Raw genomic sequence first — 27,675 nt, forward strand, 5'->3', positions numbered from 1 at the left:
CATTCCACAGCCAAAATGGAGGTGCGTGCCGGGACAGACTGCTGGGCAAAAAACCTCCTGGCTGGGTTGGCACACTGATGGCCCCCCAAATAGCCCAGGGCCTGGGTGCAGGCCAACGCCTGGTGGGCTTAGACCCCTGTGACATTGGCCTCGGGCTAAGTCTGCGTACCTCGGGCTGTTGGTTCTCTCTGGTATCCGAGAGCCAAGATGGTGGAGAGTCTCTCATAATTGACTGGTGGTAGGCAGAGTTCTGATGAGGCTTCAGAGTGGTGAAAGGCGCTGTAAATCCACCGCCCACCATGCAGTTTTTAACACTATTTCTCTGTAGTACTGCTTGAGGTTTGGGATACTGATTACTCCAGAATAGTTGAGAATAGTTTTCACTATCAGGATTCTTTTGTTATTCCAGATAAATTTGGAAATCGCTCTTTCTAATTCTATGAGGAATTGAGTTGGGATTTTGATGGGGATTGCATTGAATCTGTAGATTGCTTTCGGAAAGATGGTCAATTTTACTATATTAACCCTGCCAATCCACTAACATGGAAGATTTTTCCATCTTCTGAGGTCTTCTTCAATTTCCAGAGAGCCAAATAAACCTATTAAAAAATGGGGTACAGAGCTAAACAAAGAATTTTCACCTGAGCAATATCAAATGGCTGAGGAGCACCTAAAGAAATGTTCAACATCCTTAGTCATCAGAGAAATGTAAATCAAAACAACCCTGAGATTTCACCTTACACCAGTCAGAATGGCTAAGATCAAATTCTCAGAAGACAGCAGGTGATGGCGAGGATATGGAGAAAGAGGAACACTCCTCCACTGCTGGTGGGATTGCAAACTGGTGCAACCACTCTGGAAGTCAGTTCGGTGGTTCCTCAGAAAATTGGGCATGATATTACCAAAGGACCCCATTATACCACTCCTGGCTATACACCCAGAGGATTCCCAAGCATGTAATAAGGACACATGCTCCACTTTTCACAGCAGCCCTATTTATAATAGCCAGAAGCTGGAAAAAACACAGATGTCCCTCAGCGGAGGAATGGATACAGAAAAATGTGGTATATTTGCACTATGGAATACTACTCAGCTATTAAAAACAATGAGTTCATGAAATTCCTAGGCAAATGGGTAGAACTGGAAAATATCATCCTAAGTGAGGCAACCTAATCACAAAAGAACACATATGGTTTGCACTCACTGATAAGTGGATATTAGCCCAGAAGCTCAGAATACCCAAGACACAATTCACATATCAAATGATGCCCAAGAAGAAGGAAGGCATTTCACTGGTCCTGGAAAGGCTCAATGCAGCAGTGTAGGGGAATAGTAGGACTGGGAAGCAGGAGGGTTGCATTGGGGAACAGGGGAAGAGAGAGGGCTTATGGGACTTTCAGGGAGGGGGGACCAGGAAAAGGGAAATCATTTGAAATGTAAATAAAGACTATATCTAATAAAAAAATAATAAAACTCCACTGTGGTTCATGATTGATGTTGTTGAAAGAGGGTTTTACTAGGATTCCAGGGTAGACTGAAAATAAGAGCTCTCTTTCTTGGCCTCTAAAATCTTAGAAATTGAAGAAGGTTTACCTACATCCAGCCACAAATGTTGCACTCTAAACCTCAGCCTAGTGCCCCCGTGACACAACTACTCCAACAAGGCCACACCTTATAATAGTGCCAACCCCTGGGCCGAGCATATTCAAGCCATCACAACTGCATTTCACATACACTGTTGAGTCACACTTATAAAATTAGGCATTTATTACATGTTGACCATACACTATTTTAATAGAAATATTATTTGATTAGTGTAAGAAAGATGGTATTAATATGCTTTTAAAAATAGCATATATATGCATGAATATTATAAGCTTAATTGGCAAAAGTGGTAAATTAAATATGTATAAATAAATCCCAGGATATTATTTTAATAAATTATTTTGCCCAGGATATTATTTTAATAAATTTATTTAAAATATATAAGCTAAGATAATTTTTCTTTTTCTTTTACTGTATACAGACAGAATTCAAAGTCCTTAACACAGATAATTCTTTCTCGTAGACATCAGGTTTATTTTATAATCAAAGAGGCCAAGATACTAGTGAACACATGTTCAGTTCATAGAAAACATGGGATTTGGACACAGCCAGACACTGAACATTCACTTTCATCTACCATGTTCTATGGCATCTTATTTCCTCTACATTCCTACATTCTGAACATAACTAACAGCTTCCCCATTTGTGAGCCATGACAACAGAATACTGGTTTTGTTGAGCCAACAAAATCTTCAGTGCTCAAAAACCTTAGGTAAGGAAACACTAACAGAAATAAGCACTGTCTCTTAGTATATGATAAAGGACTTAACTAGTATATACTGATGAGCTCTTTTAAGTTCAAATCATCACAACAATAGAGTCAATAAGAAGATTTTGTATAATTGCCTTATAGATACTTATAATGCTGCATAAGAATTTCCCTCCCAATGTTAATATTAAGTACAATGGGAGCACATAGAAGTGCTCAACTTTTTGGTGGTGGTAGGGAGACAATGATTTTAATACTGTTTTATATCTTGACTTCAAGGAACACGTTTGATCTGTGTGAACACAATATTGCCTTGATGTTTGACATCTGAACTATTCTGAATCAAAGTAACTGCCACTCAAATAAAGCTATATACAGAATGTTATAATATAGAATCATATTTTGCAAAGAAAAACTGGAAGCTAAGTGTGCAGAAGTCAACTAGGGACATATGTTCTTTTACATTGTCATATTTTGAATAGGAAAATCAATGGTTTTAATGTTCCAAATGTCAAAAATACATTTATTGCCATTATCATTCATGAGAATTAGAAACTGTTTACATATAATGTATATGAATGTATAATAATGAAATATGAATGTAATAGACTGCATAGAATATGTATCTTTCTAATTTTGTCTTTAGAACTTTGGAGTCTTACACAAATCTCTGAAGTGTCTAACATCTGAGTTGAGGTGAGGTATTAGCACAGCCTCTCCATTATAATTTGTACTGATTGATAAACAAGAGATAAGAAGATAATGTTTTAATCAACTTGCATTAGGATTATAGTGAATAAAATCTTTCATAAGGACTTAAAAATATTTCCATTAATCAAACATACAAGGTTTTAAGAATAGAGTGGTTTTACAGAAGAGAAACTTTGACATGCCACCACAGAGGGAAAAGTTCCACACTGGGAAAGCAGCTGGATCTAAAGAATAGAGAAGTCTGAAGGGGTTGGGCACAGGTGGAAAATTTATGTGTTCTCTAGAAATCAGCAATATAGCAATGGATAATTTCATAAGATGTAAAACATCACTCCTGGTTAGAATATGAGAAAAAGAATTTTCTGAATCATAATAAGACAACTTGGACTGATTTTATTTTCCATCTTGTGTGAATAGTATGAGTGCAAGCACACGGTCAAAAAAAAAAGAAAAGAAAAATCAAACAAACAAACAAACAACCCAGAGGCCTATGGTATGTGCAAAGCCACACGTAAGGAGGACCAGATGCTCCTAGGTTAACACAAGTTTCTCATTGCTTTACAGAAGAGTGCCTGAGGTATATGCTTTTATGAAATGAAATGTTTACCATTGATCTGATGATACATACACATTTTCATTGAGGGGAAATGTAGAGAGGGCCAATAAAATGTTTCCACATTTTAACTTCAATGAAGCTCTTAAAAATACTTCCAGATCATATTTAGTTTTCTGTATGTCCTACTTCCGCACACCACCAACCATTTTTCTTTTTATATTACCCAAATATATATATATATCCAAATTTTCACAGTGGATCAGATCTTTCTAGAAATATATGCCAGAAATATATTGTAGGAAATTTCATTTCTTTCCTTTTTTATATTTGTTTGTTTTTGTTTGTTTTGTTTGTTTTTTGTTTTGTTTTGTTTTGTTTCCTTGCTTTAATTTATTCTTCTAGCATATACTACATCCATACCACACTTTCTCCTCCTTCCTCTCTCTCCAATACCTGCCTCCTTCTTCCCTCTTCAGCAAATCCCTTTTCCTTCAGAAAAGATTAGGTCTCCCAGGGACAGCAACTGACTGTGGCATAACAAGGTACAATTAGACTAAGCACATATCCGTATATCAAGCGTGAGCAAGGTAACCTAATAGGAAGAAAAGGTTCCCAGACACAAGCAAAAGAGTCAGAGACAGTTCCATCTCCCACTGTTAGGAGTCACAAATGAACACAAAGCAACATAACCATAACATATATGCAGCAGACCTAGCTCAGATCCATACAGGCTCTATGACTGTTGATTCAGTCTCTGTGAGCCCCTGTAATCCCTGGGTAATTCATTGTGTGGGTCCTGTTCTTTGGAGCAATTGATGCCTCCACTTGCATCTTTTTCAAATGTGATCTTATGTGCTATGAAAGGAAGGAGTATCTCTTGACCAGGATGATTTTTAAAATCACAAGAATTTGTGACACCAACAAACACAAAGGGAAATACCAGCAGCGCTATGAGGTAAGAAGCTGCTGCACTCCAAGTACATGGGATTTCAAAACATTTGTGCCTGGAGCCCATGCTTCCATTATTAAATTAAAATTAAATGAAATACTTAGTTTGATTTTTTCATATATTCACAATTGCCTCAGTATAGTTTAAGTTCCTAAAATCTATTTGCAATAAAATATAAAAGTCTAGTTTGCCAAAATTTCATTGTTCTTTATTTTTATTATGAAAGTTTAACACTGGAGAAAAAGAATTTTGGGCACATGTATCTCTTCAGTGCTATATCAGCCAACTGCTTACAGTATGCTAATGAATATATCAGTCCTGTACAATGAGCACAGGATGTCATTTTGCAGTAAACAGAAACAGAAGTCCATCAATTTTGGTATTTGTCAGTTGGTATTCTCTCAACAATAACAGCAAGGAGTAGACAGAGCAAAGGTGAGAAATTTGTGGTTTTTAAACTGTCTTATTTGGGGTGCTATTTGTGAGCTCATTGGTAAGGCTGGCTGACGCAGGATTTCAAAGGCAATTAGGGGGAATCAGGCCGCAGAATATCCCTAAGGGCTAGTTTGAAGATACCTGCACAAGATGCTCTTTTTCTCCTCCTGCTAACCCTGCTTGCTGCCACATCTAGCAGCTGCTTTATTTTTGACAATTCGTCACTCCTGAAAAATGTTTGCAAGCAGTTTGGATAATTTCCAATTCATTCTTGCAGGAAATGAGGATTTGTTCCCTCACTTGGGATACCTGCTGCTAGGTTTATTCACTAATAAGCATGATAAATGTTTTAGCCTTTGATCAGTGCTAATTTAACAAGTAAGCTTCTCAAAAAAAAGTCTTTGAGGCTCAGGGGCTCAAGGCAGCACACGAGTTGGAAATATGATTGATTGCATTGCTCTGAGAAATTTCCATAAAAAACTTTTTATCACACTGCTCTGTTCTGAACAATTAAATCAAAAATGAAAGATAGTTACCCTCCAAAGAAGGACAGAGGCAGCTCAGCAAACGTTACAAGATATTATTTTTAAACTGGCTCAGAATAATTTTCCAAAGAAATAGTTTCCTTTCTTATCAACTTTGTTGCATATTAGTTTATCCACTGATTTAAAAAAAATACCCTCGCTCACTATCTTCAAACCTTATTCTTTCCCCTTTCCTACCAGTGTTCTAAGTTATATTTTAAATAAACTTTAGTGTGAAGTTCATTATGGAAACAGAACAAAGCAAGTGGAGAAGTAGTGGACTCCTTGAGTTTGGATCCTACTAGCCCAGAAGAGACTGGCATAATTTAATGCTGAAATAATAGGAAACTCTTGCCACTTGCACATTGAAGAGGAGTCCACATAGCCATTAGTAGCCACCGAAGTAGACAGAACAAGTGAGTGGACATGGAAGTGACAGGTCCCTTGGCTCCCTATCAAGTTCTGAATCCTCCCCAGCAGGTAACTATAGAGATTGCCCACAGTTAAAATGATCAGGTTTACGATTTATTATGCAGTAATGCTGATAATACTGTGCATCTCAGGTGAACTCTTAGTACATTGAATCAAGTGTCATAAATTGTACTTCCAGTGATTTTTAAAAATATCTAATTGTTGAAAAGTGAAGGAAGTTCAATTAAATAAGTCATGCAGATCACGTGATATCAAGCATGATGTTCTCTCTGATAATCAAGTATGTGGACATGACTATGTGATATGTGTGTGGAAATAGCTAGTGACTATTTTACCTTTATGTTGTTCAATTTTCATCTAACACTATTAGGTGAAATGTGTAAAATTTACATTTATCTTATTGTAACATGTAACTGTTTCTTATTATCATAAAAAACTACCATGTATTTAACTCGCATTCTTCTCTTCTCTCATTTCCTATCATATTCTCCTTACCTCCCAACATATCCAAGATTTTTACTATTTTCAAAAAAAATAGTAAAATATCTGTAAGTAAATATTAGAAAATTGTGTGGAGTTAAGTGTATGTGGGAAAAACCTAAGGAAACAGACTTCATGCTACAGAACAGGAGAGGAGATAGACAGAAGACAAACCCCAAAAAAGTTGATTCATATCAAAAACATATTGATCTGTAGTAAAATGTCAGTGTTGTTATGCAAAACTTTCTAATTAAGGAAACAAATTCAGAACAAAGAGAGCATTTCTGAGATTTAGGGATTTAGGGTAACCCTAGATGATTAGCATCTCTGAAAGCCCATTACTTACCTTCTTGGCTCAGTCTCCAAATCTGTGGAATCAAGCCTCAGATAGGGACTTTTGTGGTTGTTTGGTTTTGTGACATTGCACATACTGGAGATATCTGGGAAAAGTAAAATTTCATTGAGGAATTGCCTTCATTAGATTGGGATACCTGGTGTTTTCTTTATTGATAACTATTGGAGGAGAGCCTCTCCACTGTGCTCACCCTGGTTACCTGGGCTGTGTAAGAAAGGAAGATGAGAATCCAGAGAAAGCAGTGTAGTAAGCGTAATTCCTTTATGTCTCTGCTTTAGTTCCTGCCACCAGTTTCTACCCTTGAGCTCCTACCTTGCCTTTGCTTAATGAAGGACTGTAACCCATAAGTAGAAAGAAACATTTTTAAGCCCAAGTTGATTTCGTGAATGTTTTATCTCAGCTTCAAAGAAGCAAATTATAACAGTGTTTTTTGGTTATGGACCTGACCATGTGGCTTTTAGGTCTTGGAATGGTTTGTTGAATGTTTTGGAATGTTGAAAGGCAAAGAATTTTTAAGCTTTGAGTATTCAGTACTTACTGTGTTGTTTTGTTTATTCATGTGTTATCTTGTACTAAGAAGCTTTAGAAATGATACATTAATTTTACTGAGCCAATTGATAGGGATTTACCAACCAAAGAGTACATTTGGAAGGACCCATAACTCGAGCTGCATATGTAGCCTGTAGCCGAGGATAGCCTTGTAGGACATCAATGGCAGGAGAGGCCCTTGGTCCTGGGAATGCTCAATGCTACAGTGTACGAGAATGCCAGAGTGGGGAGATGGGAGTGGGTGGGTGGGTGGGTGGGTGGGTGGGTGGGTAGGGAGAACCCTCATAGAAGCAGGGGCCAGGGATAGCGGGTTTCTGGAAGAGAAACTGGGAAAGGGGATAAAATTTAAAATGTAAATAAATAAAATATTCAATAAAAAATCAGCAGAGAAGAAGGGGAAGGGGAGGAGGGATGGACTCTGTGAGGGGTAAAATAGGGGGCAGACAGTGATTTGAATGTAAAAAAGATAAGGAGCAGCAACATACCCATTTTAAACAGAATCAGCTCTGATTAATAAGAGACCAACATCACTGAGGCAAAATATTCTAGAAAGTATTTTCTCAGGGTCAGTACATAAAAGTCCAGAGAAGGTCAAGGCTGCAACTCAAGGAGGCGGTTGAACTTGGTAGTGCAGAAGCGTCTCTCAATACTTGGCAAGCCCCCACACTCATGAGAGATACTGTCTCAAAATGGAAGGAGAGAGCATTTCTAAGAAACAGTGCAGGGAATGGCCTCTGATGACCCCATCTGCGCATACACCCATAGGCATGCATGTGTACTTGATACTCATAATCACACATACAAACAGAAGAGAAGATGATAGAAATGTGATAGTGTTATGTGTGTGTGTGTGTGTGTGTGTGTGTTTGTGTGTAGGGAAGAAAGAAAGGAGACAGAGATGTGAGAAAATCTGACAAATCTGTGTTTTTATTTAAAAATTATATTAACTATGGAAACATTTGAATATCCATTCTAAAAAATATATTATTATCATTATTATTATTACTATTATTATATTACCTGCAGACATGGAAATAAGTGCACATATTCATCCCCCAATGTACCATACTTACACATATAACTTTCTGGAACATGGCGTTTCCTTCAGCCCTTGAATATTTTACAGGACTTTTCATCATATTCACTCAAACAACTTCGTTCTCGAGTCCAAAGCCTTGGCACAGTTTGCTTACCGTAGAACACCTCTAGACATTACAAGTTGTAATTCTATGGCTGTAACAAATATCTTCTACCATATACTGTATTGCATTCACTTATTGATAGAATGATTTATTTCTGTTGGCTTTACATTGTCATTGATAAGTAATATAAGTAAGATTGTGTGCAACATGCTTGTATTGTGACTTAGATTGACTTTATGTTTTATAAACCCCAAGGAGCACTAAGAATGCTGACATGTGGCCTTGAAGAATGGCTCAATCATTAATAAAACATAGCTCTTGCAGAGGACCAGAGTTTGAATCCCACTATCCACATTGCGTTGCTCACAACTGCCTGTAACTCCAGTCCTAAGGGCAAGTAAGCCACTGCCTTCCCCAGGCAATGACACTCATATACACAGAGCACCCACATTGCCTGACATACACATACACTAAAATAAAATAAATCTTAAAAAGCAAAAGCTTATATAAAGATATCCCAATGCTAAAAAAAACTAGAGACAGGAAGATGATTTACTGGGACATGACAATAGCTCATATTAATTACTGATATGTCCTCATGCATATCATCCAATAAAATATATGCCAACTTCTGAACCCTAGAACTCGTTAACAACAAGTTTTAGTAAAATATTCTACAATTATATTTTCTTTACTGGGATGTGTTTCCCATGCAGTGTTTCAGGAAGACATGGTGTTTCAAAGGCAAAGAAAAGGAAACGCTTTTATGATAATCACTGTTCTCCAGCTCCTTAACAGTATGCCTCTGAGCCTTAATTTCCACCAGGAACTTTCATATGATTACAATTTTTGATTTGGATATAGTTTTTAAATTGTTATGTAAGTATAAATTGGTATGATATTAAATACTAATTTATTCTAATTGTGTCAATACATTCAACAATGTTGTTTCTGTTGTGCAACATCCACTTCTATCGCAATTGTTATTTTAGTTTTAAAATCATTGATCTTTCTAAATTTCATATTATTTTCTCTTATTATTTAAGCATCTCCTATAAACTTAGCATTAAAATAAATACGTTGGTGAGGCAGTAATAAGAATGTGGGAGGAGTTTGAAGAGTAGAAATCATAATAAGAATATATTGGGTGAAAAATTGCTAGTTTCAATAAAAAGAAAAGAAAAAATAATTTTTATGATCTGTATTGTTGATCCAACAAAGAATACAACTGTATTAATCCCAACAATCTTCTACAAAGTTTCTATATAAAATGGTCCTCTCTTTTATCTTTCTTCATCTCTCTACAAAACTTTTAAGAAACTTTTAGGTACAGAGAGCTTAGCTTTCTACCATCTGTCTTCTGACTTCACTACTCTATGAAAGGGGTTTTGAAGTCTATTAATGACTTCAGAAATCGACCAATCTTGCACCCTGACTGTTTCTGATCTTATCTTACGTATTTTTTCCCATTTGCTGTCTCCTTCATGCGACAGTCAATTTCCAACATTGTACCATTGACTCTGGATTCTCCTGGTTTCTTCCTCATCTTAAAAAACAAACAAACAAACAAACAACAAAAAAACCTATCTCAATGCATGCCTCATATTACTTAAGTGTCTTGAAGCTTTATAAGCATTCACTTTGAGTATGTTGGCAATCTCAGAGTCTCAACATTTTTCTTTTCTGTAAATAAAATCTAATTAGTTGTAACAAACCCAGTATGAGCTGAGTTTTAACATTCTACTTTTAATCTTTTGCTCATTGCTACCTAGTTTCAGTATCCAAATACTACCTTTTTCTCCCTTTCCAGAATGGTTTCTGGGCTTCTTCTAAGTAAGTGTTTTGCCTAGCTTTGAGGATGTGGTGAGGATCCCAGCCCTCTTCACACTAATCCTACCTTGGCTTGTCACTTGTACTCCTATTATTACTCTTCTGCCATTTCCACCATCCAGTCTGTGGTTACTCGCGGTCCACTCGATCTGATTTGATGATTGTGCTTCTAGTTCCTTTCCAATAATACTTTTTCTCTATTATTGAATCAAATTATTTTATAAAACTTTATTTTTTAATTATTAGAATTCTTTCATATGGTATATCTACAATATACTCCTGTTGTGTTAATTTTAAGTTTGAAAATGTCAAGTCTCTTTGCTGTGAAGCAAGTAAGAATAATTTCTGTTCATTATGTCTCTGGTATTAGCCCAACATATTTTTACAAACCTTCTGACTGTTTCAATTTACTCTTTCACGATGTATTCTAAGTGTCTTTTATTCTCCAAATCTCACTCTTTAGCCCACCTGTTTTGTTACTCATAATCAAAATGAAATGTTCTCAATCAAGAAATTTTCTTTAAGTTGTCACATGAAATTATGCCTTCTTTTCCCATAAGACACCATTTAAACTGTGTATATGTGGGAAACTTCTTACACTTTAACATTGTACTTCAACGAGACCTTAATTTGTGTCATGTTATCTCATACATGTATAGATAATAAAACTTATGTGGGGAAATTTGCCTGAATAAGTCACTAAAGGGATGAAATATATGTGAATAAAAGCATATTTTAAATGATGTATTATACTGATATCTGACTTTCCTAAGTAGTAGTACAATTTTGTTTTTGAAATAAAATTGCTTTCCAATTGCCAATGGACTGAACAAGTTTAACCAAGCAGACATTTCCCTGTAAGCCTTCCATACTTCCAGTATGTAGAGGTACCAAGGCATCCAATGAGACTCATTACATTAGCCTTTCATAGTGTTCTAGAATGTTCTTGATACACTCATCAGCTCTGTTGCAAGGTGGTCAATCACTCTGTAAAGATTTATTGATACCAGATGTTGGTACCAGGACCTCCAAAACCTGTACATCACATAGATGACAGCATGACCTATACACCTGACGCCAAGGAAACAGCCACCATATTCCCAGAATCCATTGGGCTCACCTTTAACTGTGACCATGTCGTCATCTGTATATATAAGAGAAGTAACCCCCCTCTCTATCTCTGTTCCCCTCTTCTCTTTTCACCAACACCTTTGCCCTTTCCCCTATCAATAAACCTCACCTGGAACTGTTTGGCCTGGTGTGGTCTTTCTGGAGCTGCCGCCAGCTGACCCCAACACTCGAGCCGAAACCTGGCAGTCACTACATGGGGGAGTTGGGGACCCAGGTGACCAGTGGTCGCCATCCAGCACGGCCGGAAAGCCGGAAAGCCACCACTGCCTCCAGAGAACTGACATTATCTCCATCACCGCCTACAGCCACTACTGAACCACGTGGACTCCACCTGATAGCACCTGCTGTCATCCACCACTCTGCAGACCATTGCTGCGAGACTCACAGGCATCTACCACATGAGCTGTTCACTATGGCCTACCACATGGAATTGCTTCCTGTCCAACAGACCAAAGGGTTCCACATTTTCTGCTACTGGACTGCAAATTCCTGCAAACACACACTAGCTATAAATTGGTAAGGAGTTTCTTCTGTTGACCAGAGGGACCCTTAGGCCCAGAGAAGGCCTAGACAGCCTCTTTTGGGCTGAGGGTTGGCTTTCAATACCCAGTCCATATGACTGGCATCTTGGCTGACATTCGTGTTGGGACATAGGGCCCTTGGGTGACTCCCCATCTTGAAAGCAATCTGAGATTCCCTTTAGTTCTTGCAGCTGCTGAAAATCCTGGGCCAAGTTGGGTTGGTTCTTGACATTTCTGAGAAATGTCGCAGGGCCACTAGATTTTCTCATGACGACCTGAATTTCTAGCTTGGCCATGACCGTCTTGCCAATACTCCTCTGGAATGCTGTTACGGATTATTTAGCAACTTGCCTCTCACCTGATGGGTGCTAACTTGTCTTAGACCATATCTCCAGGCACCCCACTGGGATGTCTCCTGAAAAATCTCAAATCTTTGAAACTGATACCCAATTTGAGGTGTTCAAAACTGATATACCTCTGCAATAAGGTCTGGATTCAATACCCTTTAGATAATAATTCCAAATGGCTACCTAATGGCACTCTAGACGTGATTGCTTTAAGAGATCTCCATACATACTGCCCGCAGTCTGGTAAATGGGATGAGGCTTTATATGTTCAAGCTTTCATCTATCCCTGCTCTAAACCCTCCCTATGCTCTTTGTGTCCTCCAACCCAAATTCTCTTAGCCATGAACCTACCCACCTTCCAGTAGATGACATTACGCTTGATCCTGCAAATGAGCCACTGCAGATCTGCTGCTGTGCATGCGAAAACCCAAACTGCCACCTCAGCTTATCTTTCTCACCAGGCCCGGGAGCCTACTAGCTCCACCTCTCTAGACCACTCCCCTCCTTCTGTGCCAACTGCAGGTCTCTTCAAATGCCCTGAACAAGCACCGACCTTTACCCCTCCTATCACTCATTCTAAGGCTACAGCCAGACCCCCCAAGTCTTTCTCCTCCTCCAAGAACACCTGACCTAGCACTGGTCCTTCCCTTAAGGGAAGTGGCTAGAGTTGATGGTCTGGTCAGAGTTCATGTTCTTTTCTCCCTGAGTGAACTTTCTCAATAAAAAGCAGACTGTGTTCCTATACTTCTAACTCTTCTAGCTTTATTAAGGAGTTCCAGTACATCACTCAGTCTTATAATTTGTCTTTTCATGATGTTCATATGATTCTTACTAATAATTTACTTCTTGAAGAATGCAGGCAAGTTTGGGAAGAGGCAAGAATGCATGCAGATGAAATTCACCAAACAGACAGAACATAGCCAATCGGATCTGAGGCAGTGCCTGACCAGGATCCCCGATGGAATTACAATTCCACAGGTGGTATTTTAGCCAGAAACAGGTTTATTACATGCCTTCTGCCTGGTCTTAGAAGAGCAGCCTTAAAGCCAGTAAATTTTGAAAAACTCCAAGAGGTTTTCCGGTACAAGCAGGAGAACCCATTTCAGTATTTAGAATGCCTCATAAAGGCTTTGTTACAATACACTAATCTGGACCCTGAAAATCCAGAAGTAAGCAACTTCTGTGACCTACCTTTTTCCCCAGAGCTACCCTGACATAAAAGCTAAACTTAGGTGCTTGGTGAGGGGGTCCCTAACTCCACAGGCAGAAGTCTTGTCACTGGCCTTCACGGTGTACCATGAGAGAACTGAAAAAGCCCTAAAACAAAAGTACCACATGCTGATAAAGACTGTCAACCAGCTCTAGCCACTACCCTGGGCCCCTGGCCTTCTAAAGTTCAGGAACCACCAGCTCCCTGCTATAGATGTGGTCAACAAGGTCACTGGGCAAGGGCTTGCTCTAACCCCTGCAAGCCAAGAGGACCTTGTCCTAATTGCCTTCAGGAGGGACATTGGTTGTCAATTGCCTTCATGCAGAACAGAGGGACATCTGGTATAGGTACTCCTCCAGCTGAACTCCTAGGCTTGGCTATGGATGACTGAAGGGGCCAGAGCTCCCTTGACCTGACCATGCCCATCACCAGCAGGGAACCCTGGGTAGCTATCATGGTATGTGGGCAACCCATCTCCTTCCTCTTGCACACCAGGGATACTTACTTGGTCTTGACTGAGTTTGGGGACCCACTTCACCTTTGTGTTTTTCTTTCATTGGAGTAGGAAGACAACCTTATCTTCCTCATCAGACCCCACCACTTAGTTGCACTTTTAGTTGTATACCCCTCACCCATTACTTTTTGGTAGTGTTGACTTGTTCTGTTCCCTTATTGGGAAGGGATCTTTTAGCTAAATTGGAAGCCTCTATTTCTTTTGCTCCCCCTACTCACCTGAACCCAAGCTCACCAGCAGTTCCTCTGCTTCTCCTTCTAGCCAGTCAACCTACAAACACTAACATGCTGATTCCTTTACTAGCTTCTCAGGTGAACCCCAGAGTGTGGGACTCCAGAACCCCTCTGTTGCTAAACATCATGCTCCTGTTGTCAACCAGTTACTGGATTCTATCAGGTATATTACCCAAGTTCAATAAACTCTCTCCAGAGCCTCAGGGGACTTAAGCCTTTCATTTCTGACCTCTTAAAGAAAAAACTCCTCCGCCCCACTTCTTCCCCCTTCAACACCCCTGTACTAGCAGTTAAGAAATCTAATGATACCTATCGCCTGGTTCAAGACCTCAGGCGTATTAATTCTGCAATGGTCCCCTACATCCTGTTATAACTAACCCCTACACACTTCTTTCCACTATCCCCTCAGGAACTTCTCATCTCTCAGTCCTAGATCTCAAGCATGCATTTTTCTCTATCCCTCTCCACGCCCAGTCACAGAACATATTTGCCTTTACCTGACAGATGCTGATACCCACTTTTCTACCCAACTTACCTGGCCTGTTCTGCCTCAGGGATTCCAGGACAGTCCACACCTATTTGGTCAGGCCCTGGCTTCTGACTGACTCTCTTTATCTCTCCCCAAATCTAAGATTCTTCTTTATGTAGATGATGTCTTTCTCTGTAGCCCATCTCTAGAGATTAGCCAAGCTGACACCTGTGCTCTTCTAAATTTCCTGTCTAGTCTAGGCTACCAGGTATCTCCTTCTAAAGTCCAACTGTCCACTCCTCAGGTCACCTATTTGAGACTAACAATTACATCAACCCACAAGGCTATTCACTTAGATAGAAAGAATCTGATTCAGTCTCTAACTGTTCCTTCTATAAAGGAAGAGATTTTATTATTCTTAGAACCTGCTAGCTTTTTACATTCCTGGATTCCTTCCTTTTCCCTCCTTTCTCAACCCTTATATGATGCAGCCTTAGGCTCTACCCATGAACCACTTCTCAAACCTGTTACCAAGCCTTTTCAGAGGCTCCAACAGGCTCTCCTTAAGGCCCCAGCCTTACATCTCCCTGACCTGTCTCATTCCTTTTCCCCCTATGTAACTGAAAAGGAGAGATTTGCCCTTGGAGTCTTAGGTCACCAACTGGGACCTTGTTTTGCACCAGTACCATACTTTTCAAAAAAACTAAATTTAACTATCCAGTGATGGGACCTTGAATTCATACTTTAGCAGCCACAGCCGCTGAACTCCTTATTCGAGAGTCAAAGAAACGAACATTAGAGTTGCCCATGACTATGCTCTCTTCTCATAAGAGAAGTCTTCTCTTAAGGCTTATAGAATCTACCTCCCTCCAGAGTTCTTTCTCTTCAAGTAGTGCTACTAGAAGATTTCACACCCACCTCCCAATCATGCTCCCCTCTTAATATTTCCAATCTTCTTCCCCTAGAAAAGCTGGCTATGCCATAGTCTCAGACACCGAGGTGGTGGAGGCACAGGCCCTTCCTGCAAACACCACTAATCAACAGGCTGAACTAATAGCCCTTTCAACTGGCAAAGGGACAGTCCATCAACATCTACATGAATTCCAAATATGCTTTCCATATCCTCCTGTCCCACGCTGCTATCTGGAAAGAGCGCGGGTTACTTACCACAAAAGGAGGATCAGTAACTAATGCAAACCACATTTTGGCCATGCTAAAGGCCTCTCATCTCCCCACAGCTTTTGGGATTGTCCACTGCAGATCCCAACAGACAGATTATTGTCTCCAAGGGAAACAATGGAGCTGATGAGGCAGCTAGAGCTGTGGCCCTTAGGGTCCTAAACTCATCTCACCTTCCCCAGGACATCCTTATAGTTCAACCCACATTTCTACCTTCACACCATGACATTTGCCAAACTCTATCCTATCTCCACCAACTCTTTCATCTTAACAGCCGAGCGTTGTCTTCTTCTGTTAAGAAAACAAAAGCAGCTTACAGCCTACTCCTGAGGACTTAAGTTTCTTAAAATCTATCACTGTTTCTTATAAAATCTGTCAGATGTCAGACTTCAACTCAAGATATCATAGCACCCCTTTTCCTACCTATCAGGCTAGAGGTTCCCTTCCTGGAACTGACTGGCAACTTGACTTTACCAACAAGCACACTGTGAAAGGTGTCAAATACCTCTGTCTTGGTGGACACCTTCTCGGGGTGGGTGGAAGTATTTCCCACAACTAACAAAAGGGCTCAGACAGTGTCTTAGTCAGGGTTTCTATTCCTGCACAAACATCATGACCAAGAAGCAAGTTGGGGAGGAAAGGTTTTATTCAGATTACACTTCTGCATTGCTGTTCACCACAAAAGGAAGTCAGGACTGGAACTCAAGCAGGTTAGGAAGCAGGAGCTGTTGCAGAGGCCATGGAGAGATGTTCCTTACTGGCTTGCTTCCCCTGGATTGCTCAGCCTGCTCTCTTATAGAATGCAAGAGCACCAGCTCAGAGGTGGTACCACCCACAAGGGGCCCTACCCCCTTGATCACTAATTGAGAAAATGCCCCACAGCTGGATCTCATGGAGGCACTTTCCCAACTGAAGCTCCTTTCTCTGTGATAACTCCAGCCTGTGTCAAGTTGACACACAAAACCAGCCAGTGCAGACAGTCTCTGATATCCTCCTCCGAGGGATCATCCCCCAATTTGGTGTTCCAGCCTCCCTTCAATCAGACAGTGGTCCTGAATTAAAGTTCCAGATTTCTCAGGTTCTATCTATGGCCCTAGACACCCCCTAGTATTTTTACATTCCCTACCACCCTCAATCTTCAGGTAATGTAGAAAGAACAAATCCCTCTTTAAAAACTACTCTTGCTAAGCTGTCACAGGAACTTTACCTTGACTGGGTAAAACTTCTACCTCAGGCTACAACCTCTTCTCATCTCACCCTTTGAACTCATGTATGGGTATCCAGGCTTAACTCTGGTCTTTCACCTAAATGCTGTCCCCTCCCAGACCATCTACTCACCCCATTACTTTGCCACCTCTATTCTCTCCTATGGAACTTTGCTGACCACCATCTACCACTGCCACAGACTGTCTCCTGTCCACTGCCTGTCAACATTAGAGACCAAGTCCTTCTCTCCCCTCCAGATCATTGGCCCTCACCCCTCTCTCCCAAATGGCAGGGCTCTTTTAAGGTAATTCTTGTAACCCCTACAGCTGCTAAACTTGAAGAAATTTCTCACTGGGTCCATCTGTCTCACCGTAAAACGTTCATCCTTCCACCAAAAAATGACATGGCACCCTCATTCCCTTTCACCATCGGTTATTCCTTCCTCTTTTTCCTTCTTTTTATAATAATAAGAAGGAATGAATGTTAGTATCAAGACTTCTGAAACCTGTGACATCCCATAGGCCACAGCTCCACCTATATACCTGTTGCTAAGGCAACAGCCACTATATTTCCAGAATCCATTGAGCTCACCTTTACCTGCAACTATGTCACCATCCATGTATATATAAGAAAAGCAACCCCCACTTCTCCTCTTCACTTTCTACCATCACCTTTGCCCTTTCCCCTCTAAATAGACCTCACATGGAAATGTTTGGGCTGGTGTGGTTTTTCCGGAGCCACCAACACCCACTGACCCCAACACCAGATGCTATTGATAACACAAGTTTTCAAATGTTAATAAATTAGACAATACAATGAATAGCATTATATTTTGCTTTGATGTCAGCCTTGCTGGAGTAAAGAGACAGCAGATCAGTACTTTGCAGTGGAGATTTTCTTAGAAGCAGCCTTCCTAAGGAAATACCTCCATGGAGGTTTTGGTTCTAGCCAGCATCCAATAAGAAGAAAGGGCAATATACCATATCTGTGATTTTCTGATGGTTGCAATAGCAAAGCTTCCATGTGTGCATATCCACATCTTCTCTGTAATTGCTAAAATTTCATCTTACAAAGGCCAAGCTCTTTTCTCTCCACCAGATGATCATTTATGTTGAGAACAAATGTAAGATACATTAAATTCTCAAACATTAAAGAGCATCACAGTTACCTGATGAGCTTGTTAAACCACTTCATAAAGGAAAACAAGATAGGAAACCTGCCCAAGATTCAGGAACTTGCTTTGGAATCACACTTTATAGCTCATTGCTCCCGTCCTTGTTTCTGTACAGAGAGTTTCTGCCAGAAGCCATCAAGGAGAAGCTAAAGAGGAGCAGGTGATCTTCCTGAGATAGTTCTGCCAAAGATTGTTAATGACAAATTTTCTTCCTTAGGCAAGGCCAAGAAAAATTTCATTTTAGGAAAGATTCATGCTATTAATATGGCTTTCCTCTTTTATCTCTAGATATTAGCTCACCCTTCTGAACAAATCTCTAAAGAACAACAAAGATGTACTGACTTCTTTTGATGCTACATAGTCAAATACATAATTTCTTAAATCTCCATGATGATCCTATAAGATTTCCTAAAATTATATTAGTAATCATTATGATACTTTAATAGCACTGCTATTATGTCCTTTCTGATGTCAAAACTGCACTGAGAACACTGCTAGTATTCAAGCGTCATGAGTTAATCGCTTCTGAGGTATGAATAAGGCACTACAACTTTGAGCACATTTCAAAAGCTTGTAAAACCATTAACCAAAGGTCATAAAAAGGGAACTGAGGATTTACTATATATGCAAGGATAGAAGATAAAATATTGACCAGGTGTATCTAGACCAAAGTTCAGTGGTAACTGAGTTATAGTCTTTAACTCTCCATAAACCTGTAGAACTAGTGATACATGATGAATGTTTAGCCAGATAATTACTTTTAAGTGATACGCAGGTAAACATTCTCTGTTGGAAACTTCTTATTCAATTTATGATTTTAATTTATGTTAATCTTCTAATGCATTTTTGTAAAACAAGGATGGTTGAACAAATCATGTTCTATTCTCCTAGGAAAGGTATAAAAGATTAGAAAAGATTACATTGGCAGATAGAACATTGGGGGACATAACAGTAGAAAGATGACATTTAGGAACATAGCATTAGGAGTAAAGGCATTGGGAGCAAAAGTATTGTTACATAAGAGTAGGATGAGAGAACAAGATTAGGAGAATGTTGAATAGAATAACTTAGATATTACAAGGCAACATAAAAATTAAGACAGCAATATGCAGAATGCAAAGGAAAAGAGAGAAAGAAAAAAAATGAAGCTGAAGAGGGAGCAGAAGGAGTAGGCAGTCTTCTCCTTAGCATGGGACAGAACAGGTTTGTCTTAATAATAGAGCTGGCTTAGTCTTAGTAAAGAGAACAAAGCTTTCTTCCAAACTTGGTTTTACTTCATTTAGCAATAAAAGGGTAGAAGCGTTTTATTTCTCTATGTAATAAAGATTGGAGCTCATTTTTCATCCAGAATGAGTCAGTTTTTTTTTCTTGCATTGGCATTTATGTAAGTATGTAATTATGAGATAGTATGTAAATATGGTTGTATGTGTGTATAAGTTTTTAATTATGAGACAGTATATAAGCTGGACTGAACTGGTTTGAATATAAATGTATAAAAGTGTATGCAGGAGTCTGCATATGAATTTTTGTGAGTTTAATCCATGTTTGCTTGTGTAAAATTTTTCCTTCAGCAAACATGATGACTCTCTTCTGGTTCAATAACTTTATTGCCTCAACCCTTGCCCTAGCCTGACAAGTGTGAAGCATCTGGATAAGAGGGAAAAGACTTGCAATAAATCCTTTTCTTCATCTCCTGCTGTTTTACAATGAGGTGCTAGATACCAGAGACTACAGCTTCTGGCCTCGAGGGAACTCAGGCCACAGTAGCAAAGTGACTTAAACTTAAGATAGGTAAACATTTCATTATTGTACAGCATATCCTGTAAGACCAAGTCTTACCCCCACAGAAGCAAGATTCCCCCTCTGCTGCCCCAAGAGGAACCAAAGAAGAGTGAACAGTAGGGGCTGGCCCCAGCAAGTTTCACTATTACCACCCCTCCTGTCTGCCTCCCAGAAACATCCACAGAAAGCTAATTGTGGGGGTTTTTCAGGTACTTGAGTCAGAGTTGAAGGCATACTGAACTACATTCATATTATTCAATGTTTTTTCTAGAGATGAGGAGGTAAACCTGAAGTATGATCATATGTGCATGTAATGACCAATAGAGCAAAGTAGAGTACTGAAATCATAAACCTCAGCAAGGCCCCTTTACTTATCTTATATATAAGCTATATACTCTAAAACTTCTTCCATTCCATCTATATCATTCTTCAGACTGCGAAAGGAAATTCTTCAAGGGACTAAAGAAGGACTGAATGATCAGGAAGCCTTGCAGGGGATTCTGAAGTGAGAAGAGATGTGAGGATTTAGTCTCTGCTTATTCCCCACATCAGCCCTGCCTTTCTTGATGTATTTCGGGATTTCAGTGTAGGGATCTGGCTGGGACTTGAAAAAAAGGACAGAAAGATGGATGTGAAAAAAAAATAATGAAAGCAGTCCTCTAAACTTTTCCCTTTCCTTTTGGCCAGAAAGGGGGATTATTTCAGGTTTACTCCACATGATGAGCAGAGACTCAGAAAAATGATGATTTTATTTTTTCCTTTTCCCTGACAATTTGACTCCAATAGACACATATTCTAAACTAAAAATGAAAATAAGAGCCTACCAAAGATTAACGAAAAATTTAACCCAGTTCTGTGTGTTTAGCGAGGCACCTGTGGTCAGTGGTGCAGTCTTGTGGTGGTGTTCAGTTCTCTCTCTCTCTCTCTCTCTCTCTCTCTCTCTCAATAAAATAAGAATATCTTTAAAAATTAGATTGGAATGTCAAAGAATAATGTGAAGATATGTCTATATACCCAAAATTATATCAAACAGCAAAAAGGCTTCATTTCTAACTAGAAGACATTTAAATACATATACTTTAAGCTAGTAGAGTAGTAAGAATGGTCATAATTTTTGCTGAGTGCTTGAGACTTCTCACTTCATTATACTTTATAACCACAAACAACTTTAAGATCAGGAAGTTGAACCTTAACTAATAAAATCATTTTTATTATAAATATTGTTTATTTACATTTCAAATGTTTTTCCATTTCTAGGTTTTGCCTGCAGAAAACCCCATTCCCATTAGCTTTCTCCCTGCTTCTATGAGAGTGCTCCCCACCAATCTACACACTCCTGCTTCCCTACCCTCGAATTTCCCTATACTCTGGCATTAATCCTCCACAGGACCAACGGCCTCTACTCCCATTGATGACCAACAGGTCATCATCTGCAACATATACTGTTGGAGTCATGGGTCCCTCCTTGTATACTCTTTGGTTGGTGATTTAGTCCTTCAGAGATAGGGGTTCTGATTGGTTGCTATTATTCTTTCTATGGGTTGCAAAACTCTTCAGGTTCTTCAGTCATTTTTCTAACACCTCCATTTGATGATCCCATGCTCAGTCTAATGGTTGGCTATGAGCATCCACCTCTATATTTGTCAGGCTCTTTCCAGCTTCTGGCTATTATAAATAAGGCTGCTATGAACATAGTGGAATATGTGTCCTTATTACATGTTGGAGCATCTTTTGGGTACATTCCCAGGAGTGGTATAGTTAGGTATTCAGATAGTACTGTGTTCAATTTTCTGAGGAACCACCAGACTGATTTCCAGAGTGGTTGTACCAGCTTACAATCACACCAAGAATGGAGGAGTGCTCCTCTTTCTCCACATCCTTGCCAGCATCTCCTGTCAAATGAGTTTTTGAACTTAGCTTTTTGACTGGTGTGAGGTAGAATCTCAGGGTTGTTTCTGATTTGTATGTCCCTGATAACTAAGGATGTTGAACATTTTTTTTGGTGCTTCTGAGACATTCAATATTTCTCAGTTGAGAATATTTTGTTTAGCTCTGTACCCCATCTTTATTAGAGCATTTGGTTCTCTGGAGTCTAACTTCTTGAGGTCTTCGTATATAGTACAGATTGGCCCTCTATTAGATGCAGGGTTGCTAAAGAGCTTTTCCCAATCTGTTGGTTGCCCTTTTTGTTTTATTAAGAGTGTCCTTTGCATTACATAAGCTTTGCAGTTTTTTGAGGTTGTATTTGTGAATTCGTTATCTTAGAGAATAAGCTATTTATGTTCTGTTCAGGAAATTTTCCCCTGTGCCCATGTGTTCAAGGCTCTTCCCTACTTTCTCTTCTTTTAGTTTCAGTGTCTTTGGCTTTATGTGGAGATCCTTGATCCACTTGAACTTGAACTTTGTACAAGGAAATAAGAATGGGTCAATTTGCATTTTTCTACATGCTGACCACCAGTTGAACCAGCACCATTTGTTAAAGATGCTGTCTCTTTTCCACTGGATGGTTTTACCTCCTTTGTCAAAGATCAAGTGATCATCATGTGTGTGTTCATTTCTGGGTCTTCAGTTCTATTCCATTGGTCTATCTGCCTGTCTCCATACCAATACCATGCAGTTTTTATCACTATTGCTCTGTAAGACAGCTTGAGGTCAGAGATGGTGATTCCACCAGAAGTTCTTTTGTTTTTGAAAATAGTTTTCGCTATCCTGGGTTCTTTGTTATTCCAAATGAATTGCAGTTTGTTCTTTCTAGCTCTATGAAGATTTGATTTGGAACTTTGATTGGGATTGCATTGAATCTGGAGATTGCTTTCAGCAACATAGCTACTTTTACTTTACTAATCCTGCTAATGCATGAGGATGGGATATTGGTCCATATTCTGAGATCAACAATTTTTCTTCAGAGACTTGAAGTGCTTATCATACATGCTTGGTTAGAATCTGTACTGCTGATTTTGTGTCAACTTGACACAAGCTGGAAATATCACAGATAAAGGAGCTTCAGTTGGGAAGTGACTACATGAGACCCAGCTGTGGGGCATTTTCTCAGTTGGTGATTATGGCCTGGGAATTTGGATGGTCCTTTGTGGGTGGTGCTATCCCTGGGTTGATAGTCTTGGGTTCTGTAAGAGATCAAGCTGAGCAAGCCAGGGGAAGCAAGCCAGTAAGTAACATTCCTCCATGGCCTCAGCATCAGCTCCTTCTTCCTGACCTGCTTGAGTTCCAGTCCTGACTTCCTTTGGTAATGAACAGCAATGTAGAAGTGTAAGATGAATAAACCCTTTCCTCCCCAACTTGCTTCTTCGTCATGATGTTTATGTAGAAATAGTAACCCTGACTAAGACAGAGTCATACCAAGGTATTTCATAAAATTTGTGACTATTATAAAGGGTATCATTTCCCCAATTTCTTTATCAGCCTGTTTATCCTTTGAATAGAAGAAAGCTACTGATTTGTTTTTAATTAGTTTTATATCCAGTCATTTGGCTGAAGTTGTTAATTAGATTTAGGAGTTCTCTGGTGGAATTTTTGGGGTCACTTAGGTATACTATCATATCATCTGCTAATAGTGATATTTTTACTTCTTACTTTCCAATTTGTATTCTTTTGGACTCCTTTTGTTGTCTACTTACTCTCACTAGGACTTCTAGTACTATATAGAAGAGGTAGGGAGAGAGTGGGCAGCATTGTCTAGTCCCTGATTTTAGTGGAATTGCCTCAAGTTTCTCTCCATTTACATTAATGTTGGCTACTGGTTTGCTGTATATTTCTTTAACTATGTTTAGATGTAAGCCATTGAACTCCTAATCTTTCGCAGACTTTTATCATGAAGGGGTGTTGAATTTTGCCAAATACATTTTCAGCATCTAATGATATGATCATATGAGGTTTTCCTTTGAGTTTGTTTATATAGTGGATTACATTGATGGATTTCTGTACATTAAACCATTCCTTCATCCCTGGGATAAAGTGTACTTGATCATGTTGGATGATTATTTTGATGTGTTCTTTGATTTGATTTGCTAGAATTTTATTGAGTATTTTTTGCATCGATATTCATAAGAGAAATTGGTATGAAGTTCTCTCTTTTTTTGTTGGGTCTTTGTATGGTTTAGGTATGAGTGTAATTGTTGCTTCATAGAACAAATTGGGTAATATTCCTTTTGTTTCTATTTTACAGAATTGTTTGAAGACTATTAGTAATAGGTCTTCTTTGAAGGGCTGATAGAATTTTGCACTAAACCCATCTGGTCCTGGGCTGGGTTTGGTTGGGAGACTTTTATTTACTGCTTTTCTTTCCTTTAGGGTTATAAGGCTATTTAGATAGTTTTTCTGATCCTGATTTAACTCTTGTTTCTCCGGAGACTTCTGACGTTGTGAAGATTCCATAGCTCTCAAAGTAGCATCACAACTTGATAGTTAAATATTCAAATAGTGGATTGTGGATTGCAACATGTTAGTTTCAAGCCATACATACTGGCTAGTTTTATCTCAACTCAACATAAGCTAGAGTTGTTTCTGAAGAAAAATAGCTTGGTTGAGAAAACATCCCTACTAGGTTGCACTATGGGTATGACTACAGTTCATTTTCTTGAGTGATGATTGATATAAGCAGCTCAAGCCCACTGTGACCACTTCCACCATTGTCTTCTGTGGTTTCTGTGCTCTAAAAATGCAGGCTGAGCATTGTTCCTCCAAGGCTTTTGTTTTGTATCAGCTTTTACCTCCAGGATTCTGGCTTGAGTTCCTGTCCTGATTTCCTGTGATGCTAGACTACAATCTACAAGAAGAAAGAAACCTTTTCCTTCTCAAGTTGCTTTTGCTTATATGGCTTATCACAGCAATAGAAACCCTAACTAAGACATTATATCCCTTCCACATCTGACTTGCTTCCCTCCTGCTTATCATTCTTCCTCAATTTAGGTTTTAACAAGCCATTAGCATCTACATCTTAGTGGCAGTGGCTGCTTATTAACCTACTTAAGCCAGAAATCAGTAAAAATAGGGGCAACCAAAAAGAGAGTGATGATCTCTTCATATGAAATTGATTGATAATAATTAGAAGTGTTGTGAGACATAAGAATACGATAACTCTAAATGGCATCCATGAGAGAGAAAGCATTCATATGTATTCCTAGAGGCTTCAGATCGAGAGAAACAGAACTGGTGAATGTGAGCAGAAACAGTTGATACCAGCTGATTGTAAGAAAACAACAGCAGCTGTAAGAACAACAGCAACAAAACCACTTTAATTAGTAGTTAGTTCCACCTAAAACTGGAAAAGAGGAGTATATGAAACCTAATGACTCTCCATTATTGGCGTCATTTACAATTAAGACCCAAATATCAGCTATTGTTTATACCTGGAGAGCTAAGTCTGGGATGAGCTGTATGTATTGGATGGAGTTTTTGAGAACATGATGGTGGGGTGACACTGGGCACTGTATTACAGATTCTCTGAGTAGAAACTGAGAGTGAGAGAGAGAGAGAGAGAGAGAGAGAGAGAGAGAGAGAGAGAGAGAGAGGAGAGGGAGGGAGAGAGAGAGAAAGAGGAGAGGGAGAGGAAGGGAGAGGGAGAGAGACTGAGAGGCAGAGGGAGAGGGAGGGAGCGGGAGAGATCAGAATAAAGCTTATTCACATAACTGATTGACATGAAAAATAAATGCTTTTTAAAAGCATGTTCTGAAAAAAATCACACACACACACACACACACACACACACACACACATATACATTTGCTGACTACAGTGTGAAGTAAGGATGTTTTTCATGCAACATGGCACAATCAAATCACATTGACCAGGATCCTCAGACAACTGGCATCCTTATAATGAGAAGAGTGTAATTCTGTAATCCTGGTTGCATTAACACTGCATTGCTCAGCTGGTAAGATTAGGATAACAAACAGATCTCAAAAATAAATCAAAGTATCTTCTTCTTCTTCTTCTTCTTCTTCTTCTTCTTCTTCTTCTTCTTCTTCTTCTTCTTCTTCTTCTTGCATGGGCACAAACTTCTGTGAAGGTCTCTCATTGTCTCTCCTTTGTTCTTTAGACTCCACATATAAGTGGTATTTGGTAATTTTTTGTAACATAATGTTTTCCAATTTCAACCATGGTGACCCATGTGATAAGCTTATTGGCCAAAAAGCTCCAGGAATCCCTCAGTATTTGCCTTCAAGATTTGGGATTACAGGCTTGGCTGACTTTGAAGAGAGCTCTGGGAATTGAGTTTTTATTCATGCTTGTATGGTTACTTCTTTATATAGCAAGTTGTCTTCCAATTCCTCTTCAGTTTTTCCACAATCTTTTCCTCATTTGAACTGCCACCAATAATGAAGTCTTTCCTTTTTGCCTACATCCTCACCCCTAATTACAATTATTTCTCCCTTTTGTGTTGTTCACTCTATCCAATGCTGGTGATTCATTGTAGCTTTAATTTTTATATTCCTAACAACTACTGATACTGAACACTGTTCATTTACTTGCTGGGCATTCATGTTGTCATTTGAGAATTATCTATTCAGCTCATTTGCCCATGTCTTTATTGGACTAATTGTATTCTTTGTACAAAATTGTGTTAGGTAAGATCTTACCAAAATGCCTTGCCAAAATAAAAAAGAAGATGGAATTTAACAGCCAAGCAAACAGGAAAGGAACAAGACAAGACTGGTACTGACGCAGGATAGAAAAATCTAAACAGAAAAATCTGGAAGAATATACCAAAAGTTCTTAGAATTGGTTTTATACACATTAACATTACAAAGAACAATATCAACAGGTAAAATCATCAGTGTTTGTGTTTTAAAGTTCATTAATGATTTAAAAATATACTTAAAAAGATGAGATAGCTCTTTGCCTAAAACTATAGAACATTAATTAAATGAAGCCACAAATAAATATCTAGACGTAAGTTAACAAATTAGAATAGTTTATATTGTTAAAATACATAAATTACCCAAAGCAATCTATAAATTTACTATATCACCTATTAGAATTTCAGTCATTTTTATATTGAAAATGTTTCCCTGGAGAATTATGAATTTACATAACCCCCCCCAAAGAGTTCTGAATAAAGTAATAAGTAAGGCAGTAATAAAAAAAAGGAATGGAACCTGAGACAAAAACAATTTCTGGTTCAAGCTGCACTACAATACAATAATAGAGAAAAGAGAAGGCTATTCACCTAAAAACCAAGGCAGCACGTGCAGAACCTGCTGACATTCAAGCCATACAGAGTCCCAGCACTTAAAAAGGGAAATGGAAGTCTCTTATGCTTAAGAAGAAGGTGGCAAAGGGAAAAATCTGTTTTCTTCAGCGGACTATTACTGGGTACATTAACCACACTCCAGGGCAGGCCCCGTCTAACCAACAGATTGGAATAGAGATCTCAGAAAGGAAACAAAAGTTCTTTTTGCTATTGTTATTTTAGAGTTGTTTTCATTCCATATATTTTGATCTTGTTTTCTATATCCCTAAGATTTTCAAGATCTTCTCCACCACACCCAACGTTATGTTCTCCATCTCGTTCTCACTCTCTTTAACACACACACACATACACACACAATAAAAACTGATATGTAAATGAATAATATATTCAATAAAAAAAGAAAAAATGAAAGCAAATGAAAA

Source organism: Apodemus sylvaticus, chromosome 1 (genome assembly GCF_947179515.1).
Source record: "Apodemus sylvaticus chromosome 1, mApoSyl1.1, whole genome shotgun sequence".
In the NCBI taxonomy this organism is placed as follows: domain Eukaryota; kingdom Metazoa; phylum Chordata; class Mammalia; order Rodentia; family Muridae; genus Apodemus; species Apodemus sylvaticus.